General features: G+C 46.1%; 1 pseudogene; it reads left to right on the forward strand.

Moving 5' to 3' along the window:
- The first annotated feature begins 2,069 nt into the window (after positions 1–2,069).
- On the forward strand, positions 2,070–3,021 carry LOC147115926 (G protein-coupled receptor 35-like; annotated as a pseudogene).
- Positions 3,022–6,000: the final 2,979 nt, after the last annotated feature.

The raw sequence follows: 6,000 nt of genomic DNA on the forward strand, positions 1-6,000 counted from the left end.
ACACAAGAGCAGGGCATTGAACAGCTCCAACAAGAGAAAGTCTAACCACCACCCCATGACATTCAATGGCATTACCATCGTTGAACCCCCCACCATCAACATCGTGGGGGTCACCATTGACCAGAAACTTAACTGGACCAGCCACATAAATACTGGCTACAAGAGCAGGTCAGAGGCCAGGTATTCTGCAGCGAGTGACTCACCTCCTGACTCCCCAAAGCATTTCCACCATATACAAGGCACAAGTCAGGAGTGTGATGGAACACTTTCCACTTGCCTGGATGAGTGCAGCTCCAACAACACTCAAGAAGCTCGACACCATCCAGGACAAAGCAGGTCACTTGATTGGGGCCCCATCCATCACCTTAAACATTCACTCCCTCCACCACCGGTGCACCGTGTCTGCAGTGTGTACCATCTATAAGGTGCACTGCAGCAACTCGCCAACACCTCCCAAACCTGCAACATCTACCAACTAGAAGAACAAGGGCGGCAGGCCCATAGGAAAACCACCACCTCCAAGTTTCCCTCCAAGCCACACACCAACCCGACTTGGAAATATATTGCCGATCCTTCATCTTTGCTGGGTCAAAATCCTGGAACTCCCTCTCTAACAGCACTGTGGGAGTATCTTCACCACACAGACTGCAGCGGTTGAAGAAGGCAGCTCACCACCAACTTCTCGAGGGCAATTAGGGATGGGCAATAAAAGCTGGCCTTGCTAGCAACACCCACATCCCGTGAATGAATAAAAAAACCAGACCAGGTTCATTTTTAATGTTAGTGGGGAGCTGACAAGAGCGTGTTCTCTCTTAACATAATGGGGGAGGAATTGGGTATCGCCCCGTTTGGGGCTCTAACATTTAAAAGTTGAAAAAATTGGCGCTAATGTTTTTCAACTTTTAAAAAATTCAGGTTTTGTGTTCCAAATAAGGAAGTGAAGCCCGAAATCAAGATCTCCACTTCCTTCCTGGAGTGCAACAGGCAGGGTGGTAGGTGAGCAGCGCTGCACAATGAGCCATGCAGCACTGCCACGTTGGAAGGCTCCTTCCCTCCCTTAAAAGGAAGGGCCATCGCTGCAGGCTCTACAAGAGGAAAACTTACCTAGTCCGCGACTGCAGCCGCGATCCGGCCCGATCAGCCCACTGCACTGTAGCAGAGTGCCAGGCTGATCAATCGCTGGCGAAGAAAAATGGAAAAAAAACAGAAAGAGCATTTCACAATTTTTGTCACTTACCTCAGCCACCTCGCCTTTAAGTATCGCCCCTGAAGTGCCTGGCCTACCGATGAACGCCTCCTGCAGCTGCCGGTGTTTACACCTGGCGATGCTGCAGGGGGCGGAACCAAAGTTCGGGTCCTGGGTGCTACCGGGGCAATGCGCACGGCGATGACATCATGATCACCAGGCGAAGGAGATCGGGGAGCAATGCCATACCACCACCGCAAACCTCCCGCCGAATATTGTGGGAGTCGGTCTTCTCACCGCGCCCAGTCGGTAAGTGATTGGCACCCTATTATCACCCCCCACCAAAGGCAATAATGGGAGACGCTAAGGAGGCCAATTTCTAGGCCAATATTTTCAAGTATATGAAAAGTTCTCAGCCCACATAATGGGCCTCCTGGAAACTTTTTAAACATGGCTTTGTATTAGACTGGAGTTATACTGCACTCTGTGTGAAATCCAAGCAGTTGGAGACCACCTCCTGGAATTGGCTTCAGTGCACCCAGAGGTCAAATTTTCATCTGATTTCCAAAGTGTACTGTTGTTTTCTCACGGATGTACTTCTGAAATCAGTTTGCACATTTCCATGTTGTAGGTAAAGTTTAGTTTAATTAGAAAGGATTGGTTCTGCAGGTTTGAATGAGTAAAACTGTACATTATTTTTTCACCTGCATTTGGATCTAACATGGCACGTTTTCTATAATTTGCACCTCCCTTAATGAACTAACTGGGAATGTAGTTTATCCTATTGGGATTTGCAAAGGACATTCCTATATCTATGTACGGATGTACGGATTTAATGCAACTAATTTTTTAATTTTTTTTTAAAGCAGAACAGTGTGCAAATATGAACTGCAGCCTTGAGATGCATGAAAGTATCAAGCTTTTTCAACATGTGCTCTACATTCCTATTTTCTTCGTTGGAATAATACTCAACACATTGGCCCTGCATTCATTCTGCTGGAAATTAAGAAAATGGACAGAAACCACCATTTACATGACAAGTCTGGCTGCATCTGACCTCCTGGTGCTTGTTACTTTGCCTTTCAAAATTTACATTCATTACCACAAATGGGTCAATATGACTCTATGTTTATTTGCTGTATGCCTGTACAGAATTAATATGTGCATGAGCATACTTATTATTACTTGCTTAAGTATAGATAGGTACATTGCAATAAAACACCCTTTTCAGGCAAAGGTATTGAGATCTCCAATGAAAGCAGTAGTGCTATCTGCTGTGGTCTGGATTTTTGCCATTTTGGGGAACACTCCTTTTTTTTTATAAATTTCTTTCTGCACATAATGAAACCAATGCAACAAAGCCAGCATTCTGCTTTGAAACAAATTCACGCTATAAATCTGAGTTTTACTTTATTGCGACTCTATTAGTATTTTTAGTTATCCCACTGATCACTGTGATCTTTTGCTCAGTTCGAATTATCCATACACTTCTGCAAAGAAACATGTCAAATTCAGGAGAGTTTAGCACAAGGAGAACAATACGAATTATTGCTGCAAATGCTGTTGTCTTCATTATTTGCTTTATGCCTTTCAACATAATAAGTATTATTCAAATTGCAATGAACTATATGAACGTTGACTGTACTACACTGAATCAGGTGCACTCCTTCAAACAAGTGTCAATATGTATAGCCGATATCAACTGCTGCCTTGATGGACTTTGCTATTACTTTGTTACTGCTGAAGCATCTGAACTTAATCAAAATCAAAGCAAACAGCCAAAGGATTCTGAAAACAATTGAAGTATCACACTATCCTCACTGTTGAAGACCTGATTATTGGAGGAACACCTTAGTTAGCATTTAACTCCTGATATATATAATTCATCATAACATGTGCATAATGGAAAGATATGCTAAGTGACATCATTATACTCGGCTATTGTATTTGCATATCATTGTGTAACTTTGCAAACCTCAGAAGCTTTTTAATGGTACACTCATTCTCAGCTTTGCATCCATTCACTTACGCTGAGCTACAATTTGACAATTCATTATTTACTAATGGCCAGAGGCTGACTACTGTATGGATTTTTAATCTGTTCTTAATCATGCTAATTTTATAAAGTACAATTAGGACTGCTGCCTAAAATGTCAAGCAACTAAGACGAGGAAAAGTTGGAACTTGATGCCGTGTCTGAAATAGTGCTTCCATTTTTTTGAGTGGGGTTGCGAAGGGGAGCAATGAGGTAAACAGGCAGGCCATAAAAGAGCAAAGGAGGAAGGAAAGGAGTAGGAGCTGTTGGATGCCAGAATTGGAGCAATACTACGTGTGCTCACAGGGTTGTAAGGCTAGAGCAGATTACAGAGGAAGGGAGGGCAAGGCCATGGAGGGATTTGAACATGGAGATGAGAATTTTATATTTAAGGCATTGGTGGACTGGGAGCCAATGTAAGTCAGTAAGGACAGGCTGATGCGTGATCAGGACATGGTGTGGGTTAGGATATGGGTAGCAGAGTTTTGGATGGGCTCAAGTTTATTGAGGGTGGAGGATGGGAGACTGACCAGGAGAGCATTGAATTGATCGAGTTTGGAGGTAACAAAAGCATGGGTGAGGTTTTCAGAAACAGATGGGCATGGGCAGGGGTGAAGATGGGCGATGTTACAATGGTGGAAGTAGACGATCTTGGTGATGGAGAGGATATCAGGTTGGAAGCTCAGCTCGGGGCCAAATAGGATGCCAAGTTTGCCAATGCTCTGGTTTAGTCTGCGACAGTGGCTGAGGAGGGGGATGGAATCAATGCTGAGGGAATGGTGTTGGTGGTAGGGGCCAAAGGCAATGGCTTTGGTCTTCCCAATGTTTAATTGGAGGAAATTGCAGCTCATCCAGGACTGGATGTTGGACAAGCAGTGTGACATTACAGAGGCAGTGGAGGAGTTGAGAGAAATACTGGTGATATAGAGCTGGATGTCGTCACCGAACATGTAGAACCTGACATCATGTCTTCGGATGATGTCACTGAGGGTCACCATGTAGATGAGGAATAGGGGGGTGCTAAGGATAGATCCTGAGGGGACTCCAGAGGTAACAGTGCGGGGCTGAGATCGAGGATAGGAAGTGAAGCCATTGCAGAAGTTCTTTTGGCTATGATTGGATAGGTATGTCCTGTCCCACCGGCAGGACAAACCCACCAGGGGTGGTGGCACAATGGTATTCAGTCGGGAAGGAGTGGCCCTGGGAGTCCTCAACATTGATGCTGGACCCCATGAAGTGTCATGGCTTCAGGTCAAGCATGGACAAGGAAACCTCCTGCTGATTACCACCTACCGCCCTCCCTCAGCTGATGAATCAGTACTCCTCCATGTTGAACACCACTTGGTGGAAGCACTGAGAGTAGCAAGGGCACAGAATGTACTCTGGGTGGGGGACTTCAATGTCCATCACCAAGAGTGGCTCGGTAGTACCACTACTGACCGAGCTGGTCGAGTCCTGAAGAATATAGCTGCCAGTCTGGACCTGCGACTGACGGCGAGAGAGCCAAAATGAGGGAAAAACCTACTTTATCTCGTCATCACCAATCTACCTGTTGCAGATACATCTGTCCATAACAGTATTGGTAGCAGTGACCACCGCACAGTCATTGTGGACACAAAGTCCCATCTTCACACTGAGGACACTCTCCATTGTGTTGTATGGCACTACCACCATGCTAAATGGGATAGATTCAGAACAGATCTAGCAGCTCAAAACTGGGCATCCATGAGGTGCTGTGGGCCATCAGCAGCAGCAGAATTGTATTCCACCACAATCTGTAACCTCATGGCCAGGCATATCCCTCACTCGAGCATTACCATCAAGCCAGGGGACCAACCCTGGTTTAATAAGGAGTGTAGAAGAGCATGCCAGGAGCAGCACCAGGCATGCCTAAAAATGAGGTGCCAACCTGGAGAAGCTGCAACACAGGAACACATGCATGCTAAAAATCGGAAGCAGCATGCTATAAACAGGGCTAAGCGATCCCACAATCAATAAAACAGACAAAAGCCCTGCAGTCCTGCCACAACCAGTCGTGAATGGTGGTGGACCATTAAACAACTAACTGGAGAAGGAGGCTCCATGAGTATCCTCATCCTCAATGATGGTGGAGCCCAGCACGTGAATGCAAAAGGCAAGGTTGAAGCGTTTGCAACCATCTTCAGCCAGAAGTGCTGAGTGGATGATCCATATCGGCCTCCTCTTGAGGTCCCCACCATCACAGAAGCCAGTCTTCAGGCAATTTGATTCACTCCACATGATATCAAGAAACGGCAGAGTGCACTGGATACAGCAAAGGCTATGGGCCCCGACAACATCCCGACTGTTGTGCTGAAGACTTGTGCTCCAGAACTAGCCACGCCTCTAGCCAAGCTGTTCCAGTACAGCTACAACACTGGCATCTACCCGACAATGTGGAAAACTGCCCAGGTATGTCCTGACCACAAAAAGCAGGGCAAATCCAATCCAGCCAATTACCGCCCCATCAGTCTACTCTCAATCATCAGCAAAGTGATGGAAGGTGCTCACTGATGGCCAGTTTGGGTTCTGCCAAGACCACTCCGCTCCCGACCTCATTACAGCCTTGGTCCAAACATGGACAAAAGGGCTGAATTCCAGAGGTGAGGTGAGAGTGACTGCCCTTGACATCAAGGCAGCATTTGACCAAGTGTGGCATCGAGGAGCCCTAGTAAAAATGAAGTCAATGGGAATAGGGGGGAAAACCCGCCACTAGCTGGAGTCATACCTAGCACAAAGGAAGATGGTTGTGGTGATTGAA

This window comes from Somniosus microcephalus, chromosome 6 (assembly GCF_052327205.1).
Source record: "Somniosus microcephalus isolate GS21.2 chromosome 6, FLI_Smic_1.0, whole genome shotgun sequence".
Lineage (NCBI taxonomy): Eukaryota > Metazoa > Chordata > Chondrichthyes > Squaliformes > Somniosidae > Somniosus > Somniosus microcephalus.